This window comes from Macaca nemestrina, chromosome 13, assembly GCF_043159975.1.
Source record: "Macaca nemestrina isolate mMacNem1 chromosome 13, mMacNem.hap1, whole genome shotgun sequence".
NCBI lineage: Eukaryota > Metazoa > Chordata > Mammalia > Primates > Cercopithecidae > Macaca > Macaca nemestrina.
Genome location: NC_092137.1, coordinates 12,055,903 through 12,080,552, shown reverse-complemented (window position 1 = coordinate 12,080,552; position 24,650 = coordinate 12,055,903). Strand labels below are relative to the sequence as shown.

The window sequence follows — 24,650 nt, the reverse complement described above, 5'->3', positions numbered from 1 at the left end:
CAGAAAACTAATATGCAAACTTTCTACCCAGAGAATGCAAAACAGGAGGCCCAGAGAACCATAAAGTATCAGGGAAATAGCAGAGAGACAGGAACTTGGGAAAGCAACCCCATATGTTGTTTCTTAACTCTTTACCTCATTCCTGAGCTGCATATAGGTGGATCTGTTCCTAAACGATGTACAAAGAAAAAAAATTGGAGAACTGAACTAACAAAGAGACATCACCCAGATCCCAGAGAGATCACTGTGCTGCACACATATGGGACAGACCAAAACACCATGGCAAATGGCTTGAAAATCGAACTGACATTGAAAGACAAACTGACATTGGAACCACCATCATAGCGTGTGGACTGAAACTTGTAGACTAACCATAAGCAGGTTGATGGCCTGCAAATACAAAAATACCAAGGTGTTCCACAAGAATCTAACAGGACCCAGGATCTAATTACATAAAATTAGAAATGTCCAGGCTACAATTGGAATGACTCAATATACCAAAAACTAGAAAAATCTCAACTCACATCAGAAAAGATAATTAACAGAAGCCAATGCCAAAATCACACAAATATTGGAATGATCTGAAAAGATAGTAAAGAAGCAATTACAAAAATGTACCAGCAAGCAATCACAAATATTCTTGAAACCAATGGAAACACAGAAAGCCGCAGCAAAGGTATAAAAAGATACAAAGAAGAACCAAGTGGAAATTTTAGAAATAAAAAACACAATAAACCAAAGAAGACCAGGCTCAGTGGCTCACATTTGTAATCTTAGCACTTTGGAAGACTGAGGTTGAAGGATCAGTTGAGTCTAGGAGTTTGAGAGTAGCCTGGGCAACACAGTGAAACCCTATCTCTACAAAAAATACAAAAATTAAGTGGGCATGGTGGTGTGCACCTGTAGTCCCAGCTACTCAGGAGACTGAAAAGGGAGGATAACTCAAGCGTGGAAGCCATGATATTGTGCCACTGCACTCCAGCCTGGGCAACAGAGGGAGACCTTGTCTCAAAAACGAAGAAGAAGGAAGGAAGAAGAGGAAGAAGAACAATAAGAACAAGAAGATGAGGAAGAAGGGGAAGAGGAAGAAGGAGGAGGAGGAGGAGGAGGAAAAGAAGAAAAAGAAGAAGGGGGAGGAAGAGGAGGATGGGTGGGGAAGGAAAAATGAAAAAACAAACAGAAACCCTGGATCAGCTGAATAGCACAATGGATATGACAGAGAAAAGAGTTAATTGACTAAAACTTGACCAGAACTTCAGGGACCTTTGAGACAATAAGAAAAGGTTGGAAATTTGTGTCACTAGACTCTCAGAAGGAGAAGAAAAAAGTGCTTAAAAATATTTAAAGCAATAATGCTTGAAAATTCTCTAAATCTGACCTGCAGCTACATGCTCAAGTAGTTCAGGGAATCCCCAATAGGAGACACTAAAAGAAATCCACACTCAGACACATCATGATTATATTCCTGAAAACAAAAAACAAAGAAAATGTCTTAAAAGCAGTCAGGGAAAACAGACATGTTACTTATAAGGAATAATAATCCAAATGAATGTGGATTTCTCATCAGGAACCATGGAAACCAGGAGGAAGTGAAACACTTTTAAAGAACTCAAACAATTGCCAACTAATATTCTATGTCCAGGAAAAATATCCTTCATAAAGAGATGAAAGAGAGACATTCTCTGATGAAAGCAAGCAAAGGACATTCATGACCAGCAGATCTGCTCTAAAAGAAATGTTAAAAATGTTCATCACATAGAAGGGAAATGAGAGCAGAAGGAAACTTGGAACATCAAGAACAAAGAAGAGCAACTGAAAGAGTGAGATCTGGGTAAGTGTAAGCGATGATTCTTTTCCTCTTACGTTAATCAAATTCATAGTTTAAGACCTTCCATAAAAGGAAAATCCTGCCCCAGAAGATGTCCCTTACAAATTTTTTTCAAGTTTAGAGAAGAAACAACAGTTCTACACACTGTCTTCCAGAAAATAGAAGACAGAATGCTTCACACCTCACTTTTTGAGGTCAACGCTACCCTGATAGTAAAATCAGATGAAGGCAGGATTAGAAAAGAAAACTGCCGACCAATAATCCTCTTGAACATAGACACAGAAATCCTCATCAAAATATTAACAAATCGGCTGGGTGTGGTGGCTCGTGCAGTAGTACCAGCACTTTGGGAAGCCAAGGTGGGTAGATCACATGAGGTCAGGAGTTTGAGACCAGCCTGGTCAATATGGTGAAACCCCAGCTCTACTAAAAATGCAAAAATTAGCTGGGCATGGTAGTGCACGCTTGTAATCCCAGCTACTCAGGAGGCTGAGGCGGGAGAATCGCTTGAACCCAGGAGGTGGAGACTGCGGGTGGGCCAAGATCGCGCCGCATCATTGCACTCCAGCCTAGGTGACAGAGCAAGACTCTGTCTATAGATATATATATAGATATATATATAGATATACATACATATATGAGATAGATAGATATATATATATATATCACCAAAAAAACCCACCATGACCAAGTGGGGTTTATTTTATGAATGCAAAGCTTGTTCAGTGAGTAATCATCTAACAGTCTAAAGAAGAAAAACCAAATGATTATATAGTTGATGCAGAAAAGGCATATGACAAAACTCAGTATCTATTCATAATAGAAATTCTCAGCAACTAGAAATAAAAGGAAACTTTCTCAACCTGAGAAAGGACATCTACAAGAAACCTGCAGTTCACACCATAGTTAACAGTGAAAACTGAGAACTTTTCTCCCAAAGATCGGGAACAAGGCAAAGGTGTCCATCCTCACTACTGTTCAACATCACACTGTAAGTGCTTGCCAGTGAACTGAGGCAGGAAAAAGAAGTAAAAGGCCTACATATGGGAAAGAAAGAAATAAAACTGCACTTATTTTCATAAGAAATAGTTTTCTACACTAAAAACTTCTAGGCCTAGTCAGTGCATTTAGCAAGGACACAAAGCCAACACACAAAAATCAATCAGATTCCTGTGTACTACCCATGAACAACTGGAAACTAAAGTTTTTTTAAGTTTATAGTAGCTGCTCCCCCCAATTAAATACTTAGATATAAACCTAACAAGTCATCTACAATAGGAGTCTGCAGACTTTCTGCAAGGACCAGATAGTAAGTATTTTAGGCTTTGCAGGTTACTATGATCTCTATTGAATGTTCTCCTTTGTTTTTGTTTTGTTTTGTTTTGTTTCGGGGTTTTTTACAAACTTCTTAGCTCACTAGTCCCACAAAACAGGCCACAGACCAGATTTAACTGCTAGGTCATAGTTTGCAAACTCCTGATCTATAGGATCTGTATGCTAAAAACTACAAAATTCTAATGAAAAAAATCAAAAAAGACACAAATAAATGGGGAGACATCCTGTGTTCATGGTTTGGAAGACTCGGTATAGTAAAGATAACAGCTGTCTCAGAACTGATCTACAGATTTAACACAGTATCAATCAACATCCCAGAACTTGTCTGTAGATATAACAAGTTAATTCTAAAATTTATATGAAAAGGTGAAGCAATGAGCAAAGCTAAAACTGTTTTTTTAAAGTATAAAGTTGAAATAATTACACTACCCAGTTTTAAGGCTTATTACAAAAGTACGGTAATTATGATAGTGTGGTATGAGTGAAAGAGGAGACACTTAGATCAATGGGATAAAGAGATCACAAATAGATGTACAAATACAGTCATCTAATTTTAGACAAAGGTGCAAAAACAATTCAATCAAGAAAGGGTAGTCCTTTTGGCAGATGGTGCTAGAACAACTGGATAATCTATATGCAAATATGAATATTGACCTAAACCTCACACCTTGTAAAAAAAAATTAACTCAAATATATTAACTTAAATATAAAACCAAAAATTGTAAAACTTTTAGAAGTAACATAAAAGAAAATCTTTGTGCCCTGGAGCTAGGGAAAGACATATATCAAAAGCACAATCTATAAAAGAAAAAAATGATATACTGGACTTTATCAAAATTAAAACCTTTTCTCTAATGAGTTTTCTTTGGCATCACTTCACTAAAATAAAGGGATGTTTATAGAGATTTAAAGGAAAGGATGCCAAGGTGCCTCTTGGCATGGTTACGTACTCTGTTCCATCATCCCTGATAGGGCAGGAGCCACGTGTTTTCTTTGGGTTGGCTAATGGTTGTAACCATACAGCTACTTTAGGGTCACTGTCAGAAACTGCCCTTTGCCTTGCATGTCTGTACCAGCCCAGTCACCTTCTCAAAAAAAGGCAAAAATTAGAAAGCCATGCAGAGGAGAAACATTTGCTCAGGAAAACAATCAACTGGCAATTATTTTTTTTACAATGAAATGTCAAAGTATTATTTCCTCCTAAAAATATACCTCTCTGAAACATCCCATGCTTGAAGTTAATTTAAAATATTACTGCTGCCTTTCTTCTTCAGTGCATTTTCTTTGAAGAGACTTTTCAAAACCCTGGCCATCAGGCTTTCTCTCATTCGAGATGAGTGTTCTACATAATAAATATTCTTCATATCTTTCCTACTAGGAGGCAGAAAACTCTTCAGTTTTATAGTAAACTGGGGAAAACATATATGCATTGGTGTATCCTCATCAAGGTGACAAGAGAAGACTTGAAAAGGTGATGCATACCTCATAGGTGATTCTTCCCTGATTTCTGAGCTCAGCACATTTTTTACTAAAGCACATTACATTTCAAAGCCTTAATATAATTATTAAATATTCAATGTATACAATACACAGTTTCTTAGCTATCACGGGATCAGTTGCCTCTGCCCTGAGATCTGCTGGATGTCGTTCCAACTGGCCTCTTTTCAGGATTCCTCCTTACAGTCTGATGAGAATGAATAGGAGATAAAGGACAAGGAGGAAAGATCTGGTAGATTGGCGAGTAAGAGATGGAAAAATGGGGAGACAAATGATGGTTTCCAAAAGAAGAGAATCTTTAAACGACGTGCATTTTAAGTGAAGAGTTCTGGAAGTTTCATCCCTATAAAGCTGTAGGGACGTCTACTCTAGAGTGAAGTTTTATGGCAACAGTCACAGGGAGATACGCAAAGATGAATGGTGTTGCCTTGGAATGAACTTTTTATGAGTTCCCTCTGGTTGCTAGGTATGTGCGAAACATTCTTTCCTTGGGTCAGAGATTTTATTACCTTTCCAATGGCCAGGGTTTCACTGTTCTAACTGATGAAAAACATTTGTGCCGTATTCAAAGGGCTGAATAACCAGCTCATAACAACAGGCCACATTTATGGGGGAAATTGGAGGAGTCACTTCAGTCCAAGCAGCCCAGACTAGTTCAGACCAGATGCCGAAAGTGGAAGAGTAAAAGTGCCGGTCCCAGGGAGGCCAACTCAGGACACCGGCCACAGAAGCCGAAATGTACAGGAGATAGGACTTATCCCAAGACACACTTCACTTGTGCTCACGAGGACCTTCAGTGGTAAGTGGAGACTGAAGCTTCCTGGATACTGGCAGAGCCAAATAATTCAATTTGATCAAATTCAAGGTGTCATGGTTAATTTCATTTTGGCTTTGCCTAGAGCCAGTAACTGCAGGTCAGAGGTGGAATTTATTGGATTTTAAGTTGAAACCAAAAGATCCAGATGAGCTCTGCCATACTACCAAAGGGAGGCCTGAAGAAGTGACAGAGAAAAGGAAAAGGCAAAAGTTGGCAGGAGGAAAAAGGGAGGAAAGAAAGAAGCTAGCTGCTTATTTAGCACTTAGCGAATGTGTGGCTTGTGCTAAGGACGTATGACATCTCATGCTATCGTCAAGAAAGACTAAATGAATCTTGCTCTCTTAAGACATCTCATAAAAGAGTGGACCATTCAAACTAAAAGGACATTAGCAATTGAGTGGGTTCGGTTGTCTGTATAAAATACATGTTTACGACATAATGCTATGGAAGGCATATAGAAAGTAAAATGGTAAGCCTACAGGACTTACGGGACATCATTAAGTAAATAAATCTTCACATTGTGAGTGTTTCAAAGGGAGAGAGACAGAAGGGCACAGAAAGCTTATTTAACAAAATAATTGCTGAGTGTTTTTTTAACCCTATTTTTCAGCAACAGTAGCAAACTTTGGTTTAAATGAAGTCACTGAGAAACTCACTGCACAGAAACGGATAAAAGTATAATTGTGACCTTAGGGGACATCTGAGGTTCCCTAAATAAGAAAGAGAGCTGGTGAAAGAAACAGGTAAAAGCTCAGATGACAGATCTCTCTTTCTCTCTCTCTCTCCCCCGCCCCCCACCCTGAATTCTTTCCACCATATCATACCACTTCCTTATGGAGGCCTAATAAATCTTCCTGAATTCATGTTTCATCTCTCCAATAAGATCATTAGCACCATCACCTCTCGGCCTTTTGGTTAAGATCAAGTGTCAAGATCATAAGCCTGATCATAAGCAAATGTCAAATCTCATACTTTTTGCGCTTGTTTTACGTTCAGGGGTACATGTGCAGGTTTGTTACATAGGTCAACTGCATGTCTGAGGGGCTTGGTGTACAGATTGCTTTGTCATCTAGGTAATAGGCATAGTACCCAACAGGCAGTTCTCCAACCCTCTCCCTCTCCCCAATCTCCAGCCTCAAGTAGGCCCCAGGGTCTGTTTTTCCCCTTCTTTGTGTTCATGTGTGCTTAATGTTTGGCTCCCACTTATAAGTGAGAACAGGTATTTGGTTTTCTGTTCCTGATGTTAGTTTGCTTATGATAATGGCCTCTAGCTCCATCTATGTTGCTGCAAAGGACATGATCTCATTCTTTTCTGTGGCCAAAGTATTCTTTTTTTAATTTCCAACTTTTAAGTTCAGGGGTACATGTGCAGGATGTGGTTTTATATATAGGCAAATATGTGCCATGGTAATTTGCTGCACAGATCATCCCATCACCTATGTATTAAGCCCAGCATTCATAGCTGTTCTTTCTGATGCTCTCCTTCCTCGTACCCCCACCCTCCAACAGGCCCCAGCGTATGTTATTCACCCCCATGTGTCCATGTGTTCTCATCATTCAGCTCCCACTTGTAAGTGAGAACATGCGGTATTTGGTTTTCTGTTCCTGCATTAGTTTGCTGAGGATAATGCCTTCCAGCTCCATCTATGTTCCTGTGAAGGACATGATCTCATTCATTTTTATGGCTGCATGGTGTATATGTACCACGTTTTCTTTATGCAGTCTATTATTGATGGGCATTTGGGTTGATTCCATGTCTTTGCTATTGTGAGTAGTGCTGCAATGAACATATGCATGCATGTATCTTTATAATAGAATGATTTCCATTCCTTTTTGTGTATATATCCAGTAATGGGATTGCTGGGTCAAATGGCATTTCTGCCCCAGGTCCTTAAAGAATCGCTACACTTTCTTCCACAATGGTTGAACTAATGTAGGCTCCCACCAACAGTGTAAAAGCATTCATTTTTCTCTGCAGCCTCACCAGCATCTGTTGTTTTTGTGACTTTTTAATAATAGCCATTCCGACTGGTGTGAAATGGTATCTCACTTTGGTTTTGATCTTGCATTTCTCTAATGATCAATGATGTTGAGCTTTTTTTCATGTTTGTTGGCCGCATGTATGTCTTCTTTTGAGAAGTGTTCGTGCATGTCATTTGCAACCACTTTTTATTGGGGTTGTTTTTTTCTTATAAGTTTGTTTAAATTCCTTGTAGATGCTGGATATTAGACCTTTGTCAGATGCATAGTTTGCCAATATTTTCTCCCATTCTGTAAGTTGTCTGTTCACTCTGATGATCATTTCTTTTACTGTGCAGAAGCTCTTTAGTTTAATTAGATCCCATTTGTCTATTTTTGCTTTTGTTGCAATTGCTTTTAGCATCTTCACCATGGAAACTTTAATTGTGCCTATGTTCTGAATGGTATTGCCTAGATTTTCTTCTAGGGTTTTTATAGTTTTGGGTTTTACATTTAAGTATTTAATCCATCTTGAGTTGATTTTTGTATACGGCATAAGGAAGGGGTCCAGTTTCAATTTTCTGCTTGTGGCTGGCAAGTACTCTCAGCACCATTTATTAAATAGGGAATCCATTTCCCATTGCTTTCATCAGGTTTGTTGAAGATCAGGTGGTTGTAGGTATGTGGTCTTATTTCTGGGTTCTCTATTCTACCCCATTGGTCTAAGTGTCTGTTCTTGTGCCAGTACCATGCTGTTTTGGTTACTCTAGTCTTGTAGTATAGTTTGAGGTTGGGTCGCATGATGCCTCTAGCTTTGTTCTTTTTGCTTAGGATGGTCTTGGTTATTTGGGCTTTTTGGTTCCATATGAATTTTAAAATAGTTTTTTCTAATTCTGTGAAGAATGTCAATGGTAGTTTCATGGGAATAGCATTAAATCTACAAATTGCTTTGGGCAATATGGCCATTTTCACGATATTGATTCTTCCTATCCATGAGCATGGAATGTTTTTCCATTTGTTTGTGTCATCTCTGATTTGAGCATTGGTTTGTAGTTCTCCTTGAAGAGGTCCTTCACTTCCCTCGTTAGCTGTATTCCTAGGTATTTTATTCTTTTTGTAGCAATTGTGAATAAGAGTTCATTCATGATTTGGTTCTTGGTTTGCTGTTGTTGGCGTATAGGAATGCTAGTGATTTTTGCACACTGATTTTGTATCCTGAGACTTTGCTAAAGTTGCTTACCCGCCCAGGGAACAGGGCTGGGAAGGTCTGTAGTCAAGCAGAGTTATTCCAAGTGGTGCATCTATGGAGGTACCACCCCAGAATGGAGAGACAAGTTTTCATAGAAAGAAAAATCACTCACTATGTGTAAAGCTGGGACAAGCACAAAACTAGAGAATGGGCAAGGATTAGAGAAGCAAGAGGTCCAAACAGGACACAGTGCTGATGCTGCAAAGAATGAGGAATTCATTCATTAAAAACAGATATATTCTAATATAGTTGCTATCGTTGATTATGTAAGCATGTTAAGAACATGTTAAAGCATGTTAAGCCCCTAGGCTTCTCAACTCCTCTTCCTCTCCCTTTACTGTTATATAACATAATCAGACTGGACATGAGCTCATGAGAGGGATGTAGGTCTCAGTTCAATTCAATAAATATTTATGGCACATCGGACACTTTGCAAAGAGCTAGGATACAGAGTTCCTTGACTTCAAGAAACAAACAGATACTCCTTTCCTTCAAAAAAAGGAAAAATACATCCCTGCCTTCAAAAAGCAAGTAGTCTCTTCAAAAAATGCTCGAATAATTTCAGTACAGAGGGCTAAGTGTTTAACACAGTGTCTAATATCAAACAAATACCCAATGCATATCTGTTGAAGGCATGAATGAATGATAGAAGTACACCTCCAGTGGTACAGGAGTATAGCGCAGAAATGAGTGCAGTCTAAGGTAGGATATGATTGAAAGAAAAGTCAATTTGGTGAAAAAAAAAATTAATAAATGTGAAATGAAGTGATATGTTTTAGACTACTTTGCATTTTACAAAATACTTGTACATAGAATATCTCATTTATACTCACACCAACAAATAAGGAAGGTAGAATCCCCCCCTCACTTTTCATATAAGTCAATAGAAAAGTAAGAAATAGGCCAAGGTCACCCAGCTAGTGAAAGTCAGAGCTGGTACTTAAACCCATTTCTTGCAACTCTAAAGTTTGTGTATTTTACAGAAGCCCATGCTGCCACCAAGAGTCGACAAGTCTCAGATCTCTACTTGGAGCTTTGCATTCAAAATGTACTTCCACTACCATTTTCTAAGGTGTCTACCATTGTCTAAGGTGTCATTTCAGCTTCCAAAATGGGAAGGTGGGGAATCTTATGAAATTTCTGGAGCCATCACCTTGACTCTCTTTTCCTGGCCCCAGCACATAGAGAAACAAATGGTGAAAAGGAAAACAATAACAGTAGTAAAATGATAGTATTAGTAAAGTAGTAGACATACTCTTTAACAAAAACTCATTAAATGAATGCAAATCATTTAATGAATGATCAGTCATAATCACAGGAAGGTACTGTTAGCATAATGTTTGAGGGAACAATAAAATCATACATATATACGTACAGCATCATCAATTAAACTGTGAGAAATTGAGCTACTTTTTGCAGTTCTCTATGAGCATTGAGTCCTTGCACATAAATAAGAAATAACTTGGGCTACTAATGAGAACTCTGAACATAAAGGCAGCACCAAACCATGGTGCTGCATGAATGAAATGGCTATTTACATTTGTTTAATTATCTGGTTAATTAGGGAGCCATAAAATCAGAATGGGCTTGAGAGTTAAAGGGATAGCAGAGAAAATGCAACTGATAGTCTTCTGTTCCTTATCAAATCAAGATTTGCCTGTAAATAATTGCCCCTCCCGCCAAAGTTTCCTTCCTATTGCATACCTTGTCAAATCTAAAGGGATCTGCCCAGCATCCTAAAAGCCTCCAAGACCTCATTCCTCCTTGGTGGGCAGTAGAAAGAGCAATGTGCTAGAAGTGTGAGTCCAGAAGTCTCACTCTCCATCTTGGAAAAGCCTCCACCTTTCCTCCTCCTGTCCCACGTCAGTCCTCCCCAGGGACCCCATCCATGGGCTTCCAGCCAGAGTCATGGATCACCCCATCCTGCCCACTCTACTTCCTTCACAGAGCCATATCCATCTGCTTCTTTGCAGCACAGGTCAGGGCTCACCTTCCACCTGGGCTGTGGCTACCACCTAGTCAGCCTACCTGTCTCCAGCCTCCCTCTGTCCTGCAAGGTAATCCTCTAAGACACAAATCAGATCAAGTCACTCTCACAATGGAAACCCTTTACTGTTTCTCACAACCCTAGAGTAACCGAAGATGAGAATTCAAAGCTCCTCACCCAGCAGTGTTGACACATGCAGGCTTTACTCTATTTCTTTGACTCGAGGACACGCTGTAAAATCAGTACGTATTAACAGTTTCATATTTAAGAAGTTGGGCAGTCTTAATATGTACAGATAATGCAGTAGAAAAGTTTATTTTTCTGTTAAAAATAATATTGGATTTATGATGTATTTTAGAACCAAGGAGATGAAGTATGAAGAAAAAAAGTAGGAAAAATTTTGCTCCACCTATAAGGGAATAGGAGGGATATTTTGAAAATTGAAATATCTACACAATGGTTTTATTATCATTTTTTAAAAGTGTATGAACTTGAAGACAGGCCTGAGCTGTCTCCCAATTCTAACACTTTCTAGCTCTTTGACCTTGGAAAAGTTATTCAACTCACTAAACCACATCATCTCCCTTTGTAAATTGGATAAAATAATACCTATCTCACAGTGCTACTCAAAGAATAAAGTTATATAAGGTAAGATAAGCATCTACCACATGTGTAAAGGGAAGGTCTAAGAAATAAAATGTATAGTAATGGGGATTAATATTATCATTAGTGATATTATTTCCTACCATAAATTTAGCATTTCATAAATATCACATTGTTCCTTTCCTCAGTTGACACTATTGTGGCAACGGTAGAAATGAAATGCAGAAGCATCAACAGAACTCTATTTACAACCTAAAGATGCATTTTTAAATTCCAATTAAAAAAAAAAAAAAGTCTATGCCCTAACCAAGCATTCCCTTTTCAAGTAACTATAGAAATTTCCAATTTGCTTTTGCAAAAACAAAAAATGTTTAGATGGTCGGTTAGAGATGATTACGATGGGACTGGGTCTGTATTTAATACTGCTTTGAATCAGAAGGAAGGATATAATTGTGTTGCACATTACATTTAATGAAAGTCAGGTAGACTTTCACCCTTAAGTCTTTTATTGCCAATGTTGTTCAGCAAGGAGCAGGTGAAACTCTTCCCAAGCTTGCCCTATTCCATTTCTATTAATTCATCAAGCAAGACCGAATTGGCTGTTTAAATTATCAGTCAGTGGTAGAACTGACGGTTATTAGCACAATAGATGCCAGAAATCATGAAGACAGTGCTGGTAGTCTTCTCAGCCAATCAGAGCATGGCACTTGGCCAAAAGATTTTGTTATTTTAAATTAATCAGCCTATACTCCCCTCACATGACCAGGGCCAAGGCTGGGCACAGGCAGAAAAAGGAGTACATGTCCAGCTGTTTGAATATTGCATAAATGTGACTGTTGCAATCAAGGTCTGAGCAGTGCCTGATGCTACACGTCTTTGGGACAACAGGCAGGACGGGAACGGAGGAAACTTAATTACAGCATGTTTAAGCCGCTCACGGAGCTGCCCGGGGAGGGAGACCTAATGGGTGTCAACACAATTACAGATCTTCACACACATTTGAAAATAACAGACTGTGACAAGGACACAATTGCCGTGTTGTCATCTCATCTGCACAGCGATTTTACATACTGGATATCAACGCGGAATTGAATTAGAGAGATTGCACGGCAATTTCCCAGCCTGGCTTTCCGATTTCTCTGGCAGCCAAGGGACAATATGCCCAAAGGTAATTCCAGCAGCCCAGCTACCCCTTACCCCACCCTAGCCCTGCTCTTGCCTCAAACACTGATAAAACCATGATGGTTTCACATCAGCTCCTCGGCTGGCAACCTCAAGACACTCAGAAGACACTTAGAAGGTGAAAATAAGGGAATGCTTATCTCAAACACTCCTCAGACCTATGCTATCAGAACTCCTTGGGTCTCCCTCTTACCTATTCTTACTCTCTTAACCCCCTAACAAAACCCTCTGCTAGCTGTCACCCAGTAGGTCTCCCTCCCCTAGCAGCTCCAAGAGTGGCTTAAACATGTTGTAATTAACTTTCCTCCTTTCCTCCCTCCTGCCTGTTGTCCCAAGGGTGTGTAGCATCAGGCACTGCTCAATCCTCAATTGCAGATGGTCACATTTATGCAATATTCAATTTCTCTGGGCATTTACCCAAGTTGCTCAAGTTTGCCCTTTCTGAATCGCAATCTCTCCATCTCTAATTTGGGGTTAGGAGAAACTGGTAGGCTACATCAGGATCACCTGGAAAATTCCTTTAAAATGTAGACTTCTAGGTGCCCAAGCTAGACCTACTGAATTGGAATCTTCACAGGATGAAAGCCAACGACCTTATTTTTAACAATCCCCCTCTCCATCGCCCAGCTCCTAAGACAATCAGCTCTGTACCAGTCACCAGTCCTTTCTAGAAAGCTAGAAAGGACTAGATGATCTGTTAGGAACCATTCTAGTTCCATAATTTGTCAAGTTGTTCATCTGATCATAATAATACCCATGGGCCACTTACTAGATACCAGCTGGCACTGGGCTTCTGCACATATACCATCTCATGTAACCATCATGATAGTCCCTCTGAGGAAGGGTTATAGATTATCAGCTACCCCTCTCTTGGGTCTTAAAACATCAGGCTCCACTCCCCTGCTGCACATCCTCAGGGCTCCTTACACTCCCCTAATCATCATAGCATCACACTGTTGACTGGTCCATCCTCCCAATTTGACATTTATGAAATTGGCCTGATGTCCCCATAGAACTGCTTTATGGGTTGTTTTTTTGTTTTGTTTTGTTTTGTTTTGAATAAACATAGAAATTGACCCTCTCAGTCTTAAAGCTTGAAACTTACATTGGTGTTATCACAGTTATTTTCTCAGGAAACCAACCATCAGTCCTCCCAGATAGTATCAAAAAACTGAGGCTCACCATATCTGGACAATGAGATGCCAGACCCTCATCCATCATGATTGCCTAACTGACCACTTTCTTCCTATTAGCCAGTGCCTCTTCTTTACCTTTTCCTAATTCCTGTTTTTCCACATGTGGTTCTGCTACATAAACTTTGAATTTTAGTCAGTTGAAAAGATGATTTGAGACCTGTCTCCCATCTGCTCACCTGCAGCACCCAAAAAGTCTTCTTCCCTGGCAAAACTTGTTGTCTCAGTGATTGGCTTTCTGTGTGGTGAGCAAAAGGACCTAGACCAAACCCCTGGCATTTTGGTAATAGTAAATCCCACGAAGCAAGAAATCTTGCTGTGTTATTCATTGCTGTATCTCCAGGGCTGACACATGGTCAATGCTTAATATTGGCAGAATGAACATCGAACAGATGGGAAAAGTGATGCTCAGAAAGGTGAAGTAACTGATATGGTTTGGCTGTGTCCCCACCCAAATCTCATTTTGTGTTGTAGTCCCCATAATCCCCATGTGTGGTGGGGGAGGGACCCAGTGCGAGGTAATTTAATCATGGAGGCAGTTACCTCATGCTGTTCTTGTGATTGTGAGTTCTCACGAAATCTGATGGTTTATAAGGGGCTTTTCCCCCTTTTGCTCTCATTCTTCTCCTTGCTGCCACCATGTGAAGAAGGACATGTTTGCTTTGCCTTCCGCCATGATTGTAAGTATACCAAGGGCTCCCCAGCCATACTGAACTGTGAGTCAATTAAATCTCTTTATAAATTACCCAGTCTTGGGTCTGTCTTTATTAGCGGTGTGAGAATGGACTAATACACTAAATCAAGGTCATAGAATTTGAAACTGATTATCTAACTCATGAGCTGGTACTCTTTATATTGTTTCCTTTATAGAGCACCCCACAGTCTATTCCATCCTCATTCTTCCAACAGATCTTTCCTTCAGCCTTCTTTCCTTCAATCATTCCTCTATTTTGGCCGCACCCGCTGCCTGCAAATCTCACTTATGGAACTGCACTCTCCCTCCTCTCCTTCCTTCTTATTTCTTTCCATGGCACTCAAAAGTCATGCCATGTATTTTTCATGGAGTAAGACTCTCTCTTTTGGCAGTAAAGATCTAACCTCATGAAATTTCTTTTTTTTTTTTTTTTTTTTTTTTTTTGAGACGGAGTCTCGCTCTGTCGCCCAGGCTGGAGTGCAGTGGCCGGATCTCAGCTCACTGCAAGCTCCGCCTCCCGGGTTCACACCATTCTCCGGCCTCAGCCTCCCGAGTAGCTGGGACTACAGGCGCCCGCCACCTCGCTCGGCTAGTTTTTTGTATTTCTTAATAGAGACGGAGTTTCACTGTGTTAGCCAGGATGGTTTCGATCTCCTGACCTCGTGATCCGCCCGTCTCGGCCTCCCAAAGTGCTGGGATTACAGGCTTGAGCCTCCACGCCCGGCCCTCATGAAATTTCAGAAGACAATGTCCCTAAGATAGAAGTTCTTCATCTTTAGCACTTCAGTGTGACCCCAGCCATCAGATCAAAAGAAGAGAAAACCTATCAGCCTGACATCTAAGGCACCCCAACCCCACACACTGGCAGCCTCCCCTGGAAACCTGTGGCACCATCGTGTTTTAAGTCTGTTGCTATCATTGCTATTCAGAATGGGAGAGCCTGCATCATCCATTAATCCTTCAAATAAGCCACATCAAAATTTGGTCTGAAATGTTGCTTACTTACCCTTAGCTTTTGAGTTATGTTGTTTTATAAAAGTTGCAAGTGCTACGATGGAGCCATGTATAAGGTGAGTCACTGAAGCTTGTGAAAAGGGCCGAGAACACCCAGGAATCAAACTGGGACCAGAAGTGACACACACATGTGGGAAGTCACCCTCTGTGGAAACCTCATGCCATGACTATGGCGCCCCCACCTGCGTCAGCAGTCCCTGCGAATTGCCTGATGAGACTGGAAGCTCTAGGAGCATGAAGAGGCGCAAGCACTGTGTCTATGTGATCATGCACTTTTCTTAAAATAAAGCACCAGATATTTAATTTAGTGTTTAAGGAGCAATAACATGTCTTCATAGGCTCTGTGGGAAAGTCAGAGCATGAAAGATTTTTTTAAATTCCATAGTCTCGCCACTAACAAATAACATCAGTGAGTATTTTACAACGTACAATAGGACATTCATAACAACAATATTTATATCAAAAAGTGGGTTTATATTTACATTTCAATAGGTATATATTGAAATATTTTACAATATAGTTATATGTTTATATATTGCATATATATACTTGTGTATTTTATATTTTGTATTCATATATCATATAATAGGACTTGTATAAAGTATAAACATATATAGTACTTACCTACAAAATTATATATAAGAATATACAAATATATAGATATTTAGATATAAAAGCCCCATTTTTGATATTATAAATAAATGCTGTTATGAACATCCTGTTATAAAGTCATATTGCTGATTATTCTTTTCTTTAGTGTTGGGTAGAAACCAAGCCAATTCTCTCAAGGTACGAGAAATATCTTATTTTTTTGAAATCAAGTAAAACATCATTGAAACCCCTCATTTGCGAAGGCTGGAAAGCAAGTCATTTTTGGTCATTCTATGTGGCTCCTCCAGGGAAAGGAGGGCAAGCCCTGGTCAGGGCTGCTCACCATGCTGTCTCTCCATGTAAATCTGGGGGAGCTTTCAAGGTCCCGAAGCCTCCCCACACAGTGTCTGCCCCTGTGCAGGTTTCACTCCAGGGCCTCGAGCTGCAGGCTCCTCAGGCCCACCCAGCACTCACCACTCCAATTCCCAGGCATCTGCCTGGCATTTCAAGCCTTGCAGACCAAAGGCCCCTAGTCTGTCACTGAAGGATTCATCTCATTTATGTTCTTCCAACACAAGCTCATTCATAATTTAACTTGTATTTGCACTGCCTCATGTAGGACGCTAGTCCACGTGCTATAAATATTGTTTCAACTTTTTAAAAACCCATTTAAATGTTTTATTATGAAAATATTTATATACACACACAAAAAATATGAAAATGCAGGCCAGGCGTGGTGGCTCAAGCCTGTAATCCCAGCACTTTGGGAGGCCAAGGCGGGCGGATCACCTGAGGTCAGGAATTGGAGACCAGCCTGGCCAACATGATGAAACCCCATCTCTACTAAACATACAAAAAATTAGCCAGGCGTGGTGGCACATGCCTGTAGTCCCATCTACTCGGGAGGCTGAGGCATGAGCTTGAACCTGGGAGGCGGAGGTTGCACAAGATGGCGCCATTACAGTCCTGCCTGGGCAACAGCGTGAGACTCAGGAGAGGGGAGGGGAGGAGAGGGGAGGGGAGGGGAGAGGGGAGGAATCATAGATGATATATCCAGAATTATAAAACACCATTGTTCTGGTGAGTCAAGTTCAAAATAGATTATTTCAATTCCCTTCAATCGCCCTATATACCTCTCCCTCATTTCAAAGGGAAACATGATTTTGAATTTTGATTTTGTTGTATTGGTACCTTGCTTTCATATAAAGTGTAACTGAATAATATCTATCCCTAAACAATTGTACAGTTTTGTTTGCTTGAAGGTTATACAAACAGTATTGTACTCTTAATATTCTTCAGAAACTTAGTTTTATCGTTCAGCATAATGTTTCCTTAAGATTCACTGTAACTGATGCATGCAGTTATGGTTCATTCATTTTGCCATAGTATTCCATCACATGAAAAAAACCTCCATTTATGTATGCATTCTCCTCTTAATGAATATTTGAGTTGTTTCCAGCTCTTTGCTATCACAAACATTGCTACTAAGAACATATTTCTGCAGTTCTCCTGGTACACACAAACAAGAAGATATCTTTTGTGTGTACCTGGAAGAGGAATTGCTGAGTCAGAGATATTACTCATCTCCACCTGAAAAGATAATGCCAGTTTTTTTCCCAACATGTTTATACGCATTTTACATTCCCAACAACATACTGTAAGGTTCTGTTTTTCTCTACTATTTTTCATTACATAAGTTTTGTCAGTCTGCTAGGGGTGAAATGGCATCTACTTATAATTGTAATGTGCATTTCCCTGATTTCTAAGGAGATACTACATCTTTGCATATGTTTATGGCCATTTCAAATTTCCTTTCCTCTGAAATGCTTTATTTTTTTGCCCACTTTTTTTAGCTTGTCTTTTTCTTTTTGATCTGTTGTCTTTAATTAAATGATCATTGATTATATATGTTGAAAATATAGACTTGTAGTTTATCTTTATACTCTTAATATTGTTTGATACATAAAGTTTCCATTTTTTTGCCTTTTATGAAAATACAATTTACATACAATAAATTTCATGTTTTACACATATGGTTTGAAGATTTTTGACAATATCTACACAAGTGGGCAAAAAGATACAGTGTCCCATCACCCCAGGATTTCCCTTTGTTCTGTTTTTCAGTCAATCATTGGCACCCCAGCTATCACTGATAGGATGTCTGTTACTGAAACACCAGGCATTCCATCTAGGTCCTGCTGCTCCCCACACAGAAAGCCAATGACTAAGATGATGAGTATTGCCAAGGCAGAAGAAGGCTTTAATCGGATGCTGCAGCCAAAAGACAGGAGCTCAGTCTCAAATCCATCTCCCTGACCAGCTAAAATTAGAGGTGTTTATAGCAGGGAAGAAATGCAACAATGTGTAAGAAAACAGGAACTAAGGAGGAGCAAGGAAGCAATCGTGATGAATGAGTGGTCTGGCATTTCATTGTCTGGATGTGGTGATCTGATGAGTTTCACTAGAAACTCAAAGTTTGGTAGGTTTAGAGGCCTGACGGTCATTTCCTAAGGAGGGAACTCGAATAGAACCTTTTACTAACAGAAGGGTTAATTTCTATGTTTATCCCCCTCCCAAATAAAACTATGGAACTATTGAGTTGGTTTCATTTCTATCACCAATGATTAATCAGGCAGTTCAAGAATGTCTCATAAATGGCATATTTTGTGTCTGAATTCTTTCACTCAAAAGGTTCTGGAGGTATACCCATGTTGTTTTATCAGTATTTTATTTTTTATTGCTGAGCAATGCTTTATTTTACAAATTTACCACAATTTTTTTTTTTTTTTTTTTTTTTTTTTTGAGATGGAGTCTCGCTCTGTCGCCCAGGCCAGAGTGCAGTGGCCGGATCTCAGCTCACTGCAAGCTCCGCCTCCCGGGTTCACGCCATTCTCCTGCCTCAGCCTCCTGAGTAGCTGGGACTACAGGGGCCCGCCACCTCGCCCGGCTAGTTTTTTGTATTTTTTAGTAGAGACGGGGTTTCACCATGTTAGCCAGGATGGTCTCCATCTCCTGACCTCGTGATCCGCCCGTCTCGGCCTCGCAAAGTGCTGGGATTACAGGCTTGAGCCACCATGCCCGGCCACCACAATTTGTTTATCCATTCAATTGCTGATGGATATTTTACTTGTTTTCAGTTTGTTGATGAACATGAATAAAGCAGCTAGAAACATTTGTGTATACATCTTTGGGCATATGGTTTTGTTTCTGTTAGGTAAATAGGGGTGGAATTTCTGGGTCATATGGTCAGGGCGTGTATACCTTTATGAGAAACCATCCAGCTCTTTTCAAATAGGGTTAAATTGTTTTATAATCCCACCAGTAATTTATGAAAGTTTGGATTACTCTACATCTTCAGAAAAACTTGATAATGTCAGCCTTTTTAATTTAATCATTTTGGTCAGTGTGAAGTGGTGTCTCATTGAGGTTTTAATCTGCATTTCCAAGATAATGTTGGGCATCTTTATTCACCACTTGTATGTCTTCTTTTTTGAAGTGTACATTTAAGTCTTTCGCCAATTTTTGTTCATACTCAGTTGTAAGAGTTTTATATTCTGAATATCTGTATTAGATATATATTTTTGAATAGTTTCTCCCGTGTGTCTTTTTATTTCATTTTCTCAAAGTAGATTTTGAAAAGTAGAAGTTACTGTGCTGAAGTCCAATTTATCTTTATTTTTTTCTTCTAGGATTAATGCTTTTTGGGTCCTATCTAAGAAAGTTTTGCCTATCCCAAGATCACCAAGAATTTCTCCTATGTTTTTCTCTAGAAGTTTTATGGTTTTAGGCTTTGCATTTAGGTCTGTGGCCCATTTTAGATTAACTTTTGTGTATGGTAAGGGTTGATGTTCATTGTTGTGCATATGTATTGTAAATTGTTCTAATTGACCATTAGAACATTTCTTATTGAATCGTCTTCACATCTTTGTCAAAAATCAATTCACCATTTATGTGTGGGTTTGTTACTAGACTCTCTTTTCTATTCTATTGATCTATATGTTTACCTTTATGCCAATACCACACTCTATGGAATACTGTAACTTTAAGACTTAAAATCAACTCATATAAGTCTTCCAATTGTCTTCTACTTTTTAAAAATTGTTCTGTGCTATTCTAGGTTCACTGTGCTGGGCAAAGTGAATGACTCCTGACTACATTCACCCTGGTGATCTTTCCCTTTTTGGGTCAGATGGTTCCCTTCAGTTTAATGATCTTCCATTTGCTGAGCAGCCTGCTAGGCTCTGAAGAAGAAATTTCAACTAACATCAGACTAATTATCATCTGCCACTCTCCCCCAGTGCAGTAGGGCCTGCAGTGACATGTACCATTTCACCAAGCCTTGCCTATGGCCCACCAGCAGCATCCATGCGGGGCAAAGCTTGATTGAGAAGAATAAAGCTCATGGATGGAATTCGGGGGACATTATGTTAGAAGAAAATAAGCCAAGAACACAAAGTCAAACACTGCGTGTTCTCATTCATATGTGGAAACTAAAAAAGTTGATGTTGGCGAAGCGCGGTGGCTCATGCCTATAATACCAGCACTTTGGGAGGTTGAGGTGGGTGGATCACTTGAGGTCAGGAGTTTGAGACCAGCCTGGCCAACATGGTGAAAACCCGTCTCTACTAAAAACACAAAAATTAGCCAGGCACGGTGGCAGATGCCTGCAATCCCAGCTACTTGGGAGTCTAAGGCAAGAGAATCACTTGAACCCAGGAGGCAAAGGTTGCAGTGAGCCAAGATTCCTCCATTGCACTCCAGCCAGGGTGACAAGAGAGAAACTTCAGTTGAAGAAGGAGAAGGAGAAGAAGAAGAAAAAAAGAAAAAAAGTTGATGATATAGAGGCAAATAGTAAAACAGGATATGAGAGGCTAAAAGGGGTGGAGGAGGGAGAGGATAGGGCAAGATTTGTTAAAAGACACAAAATTACAGATAGATAGGAAGAATGAGTTCTAGTGTTCTGTACCACAGCCGGATGAGCATAGTTAACAATGTATTAGTTTAAATAGCCAGGAGATATTGAGTATTGAGGATATTGAAGGAGGATATGGAATGAACAAAGAAATGACAAATTCTTTAAATGATGAATATAATGACCCAGATCTGATCACTAGACACTATATATGTATCACAATATCACTATGTACCCCATGAATATGTATATTATGTGTTAATTTTAAAAATTAAATGTAATTTAAGTATATATAGTGTGTGTGTGTATATATATATATAAAACAAACTTGGAACCTCCAGATGGGTATGAATCTCAATCTCTTTCTAGCTGCATGGTCTTGGGCAGTCCATGTAACCTCTCTGAGCTTCTATTTCCTTGTCTATATAATGTCCATAATAATACCTGATATGGTTTGACTGTGTCCCCACTCAAATTTCATCTTGAATTGTAGTTCCCATAATCCCCATGTGTAGTGGGAGGGACCTAGTGGGACGTAATCAAATCATGGGGGTGGTTCCCCCATGCTATTCTCATGATAGTAAGTTCTCACGAGATCTGATGGTTTTGGAAGGGGCTTCCCCCTTTGCTCAACTCTCATTCTTCTCTCCTGCTGTCTTGTGAAGAATGACATATTTGCTTCCTCTTCCAACAAAATTGTAAGTTTCCTGAGGCCTCTCCAGCCCTGTGGACCTGTGAATCAATTAATCCTCTTTCCTTTATAAATTACCCAGTCTTGGGTATATCCTTACAGCAGCATGAGAACAAACTAATACCTACCCTAGTTATCCCACAAAGTCATTGAGTAGGTAGCATATGGGTATTGGTTATCATGATTGTCATAATGAGACAATTTAGTAAGAAGAGGAAATGAAAAATATTAGGAAAACCAATCATTGCAATGGGGAAATAAAAACAAAACCAAATGTATGAATTTGTCCCTACTTCATCTGCTGTTCTGGCCTTTTCAACAATTCAAAGGACCTACCTGCTAAAGCCCATCTTGGTTTCCTGATGGAAACGATACTGTGAGAGATCCACAGAATGTCATCAGATAAGATTACTGCCAACTAATGGGGAAATGCCAGCAGACCATGCACTCTTCCCTAAGCAGTCCCAGAAACACAGAATTTCCTGAACCCAAGACTTTCTCCATCCACCCAGGAAGGTGAGGGGTTGGGGGACACCATTCCTAACAAGAGCCTTATCTGTGTGCCTGACACTAGGTTAAGATTTTCACATACATTTCCTTATTTAGTCTGTACAATTGCTCTGCAGCATAGATATAATTATTTAATATAATAGTTAAGAAATTTGAAGCCCTTTAGAAGTTAAGAAAGTTGCCTAAGAGCTCACAGAGTCAAAGCTGAGATTCAGATCTTGCTTTGAATCAAAGCTAGTGTACTCCCATTTCCACATCATCTCCCAAGTCAAACTTGAACAAGCCATGACCAAAGGACTCCATGCTCTGCAATAAGCATTTATAATTTCACCCTCAATTCTTCCATTTATAGAGAAAAGTTTGCATGTAATTAATTTAAGGATAATTCCTCCATAAATTATACTTCAATCTAGTTCTATATTTAAATAATTAAGTTTAAAACAGAATGACTAATGAAACTAATGGTTACCAAATTACTAGATTTTGAAAATCATTGATTTTCTCATTTGCCTGCTAAAATTAATCACTTATTTACATATACAGATTGCATTTGCTTTAGATTTGAGATATTTATTTTCCAAGTTTTTCCACCAGTTTTGAAATCCACTTGAAAAACACTCAGTTCTATTTCAATTATGCTTATTTGCATGGAAACCAAAACCTTATTGCTCTTCTAATTAATAATATTATGATTGTTCCTTTTATTCGAATACAATGCCCTTGTAACTTAAAGAATAAAGATTCAACCCAGCCAAGCAACTTTAAAAACACATATGGAAATGATCAGTATAATACAATTTCTTTTGGTAATAAGATAAATAAAAGCAAATTCTCCTGTTACAAAACACAAAAAACCCACTTTACAAAATACCTTTTTAGTAATTTCTACAAAATAATACTCTAAGATCTTATAACCATGTCATACTAAATGTTTACATATATGATGAGAAGGTATTTCCTGGAATGACTAGTGGGTGGGATAAGCCTAAAAGGATTTTCAAGAAATATAGAAACATAAGGATCCAATAATTTGAAAAAAGACTAAAAATATTCTAAGATTTTCAAAGTGCAAATTACCACGTACAAATTTGGTGGTTATAAGAAGCCTTTATTTTTGCAATAAAATGCAAATTTAATAGAAAACATATAGGAAGTGCAACTATTGAGTTGTGAAACTTTTGTTTCAGTTTTACTTTTTGTATGTGGGCATGTAAATATGAGTGTACAGGCTGGGTACGATGGCTCATTGTGGTCCCAGCATTTGGGGAGGCTGAGGCAGGCGGATCACTTGAGCCCAGTAGTTCAAGACCAGCCTGGGCAACATAGTGAAACCTCATCTTTACAAAAAGTACAAAAATGAGCCAACCATAGTAGCACATACTTGTAGTCTCAGCTACTCAGAAGGTTCAGGTGGGAGGATTGCTTTAGCCTGGGAAGCAGAGGTTGAAGTGAACTAAGATCATGCCATTGCACTCCAGCCTGGGTGACAGACCAAGACCTTCTCTCAAAAAAAAAAAAAAAAAAGGGGGGGGTGGTGTAAGACTGTGTGTGTGTATGTGTGTGTGTGTGTTTCCTGACTCATGAGTCATGGTCATGAAAGAAAATGTATTCGTTACTGTGGACTAAGGTCAAAAGTTTAAAAACCACTAACCCAATTGATCCATTGACCAGATGGAGTTTAGAAGGACTGATATTTTAGAGACTTCTGAAAATAATAAATAACAGACTTTGGCATCAGACAGCTAGTTTCAACTCTCAACAAATAACTCAACCTCCCTAAATCTTGGTGTCACATTTGTAAATGAAGATAATAGTAACAGCTCGCAAGTTTGTTTTGACATTAAAAAGATAATGTATGTGAAGTGTTTAGCACAGTGCCTGGCATATGATAATCAGTAAATGTTGGCTATCATTTTCTAGAACTGCTGAAAAGCTTCTTTGTCTCTGATTAAAACATACCCACTTCAAGGTGTATTCATTTCCTCTGAGTGACATCTGTCACCTCTTTAACAAGTTTTTTACTTTTTGTCTATGTTCAGTTGCTTCTCCAGACAGCCAAGGACCAGAGGCAGAATTCAGTGACCAACCCTAAACATGAGAAAGAGCAGCCTCTCAGCAGTCCATGTGCATACTGATCCCCTGCTTAGCTTCAGACTCCACGTCACTCGAGGTGAAGAAATAAAAAGGAGGTGAAACTGGCCCAATTGTTCCATAGAACTGATGTATGGTTTCTTTTGAATAAACACAGAAATTGAACCTCCCAGTCTTAAAACTTGAGACATCTAGTTTTATCAGAGTTCCTTTTTCAGGAAATCAACCATCAGTCCTGCCAAATAGTATCAAGGAACTGAAACTCACTAGCCCATAGCATCTGGACAATGAAATGCCAGACCTCTCATCTGTCATAACTGCCTAACCAACCACCCACTGCCTGTTGACCAGCTCCTCTTCTTTACCTCTCACACATGGTTACATTTCTTTCCCCACTACATAAACCCCTAATTTTAGTTGTTGGGGAGACACATTTGAGACTGATTTCCCATGTCCTTGGCTGAAACATCCGATTAAAGCCTTCTTCCCTGGAAATA

General features: G+C 39.3%; 1 long non-coding RNA gene across 2 annotated transcripts; it reads left to right on the top strand.

The window, feature by feature from the left end:
• The first annotated feature begins 5,165 nt into the window (after positions 1-5,165).
• LOC105486472 (uncharacterized) lies at positions 5,166-24,310 on the top strand. 2 transcript variants are annotated; one of them, XR_011612213.1, is made up of 3 exons: positions 5,166-5,459; positions 6,088-6,220; positions 24,102-24,310. It is a non-coding gene; the product is annotated as an uncharacterized lncRNA (long non-coding RNA). The 2 variants fall into 2 exon arrangements; XR_011612212.1 differs by lacking the exon at positions 24,102-24,310 and adding an exon at positions 20,067-21,146.
• The last annotated feature ends 340 nt before the right edge of the window (positions 24,311-24,650 follow it).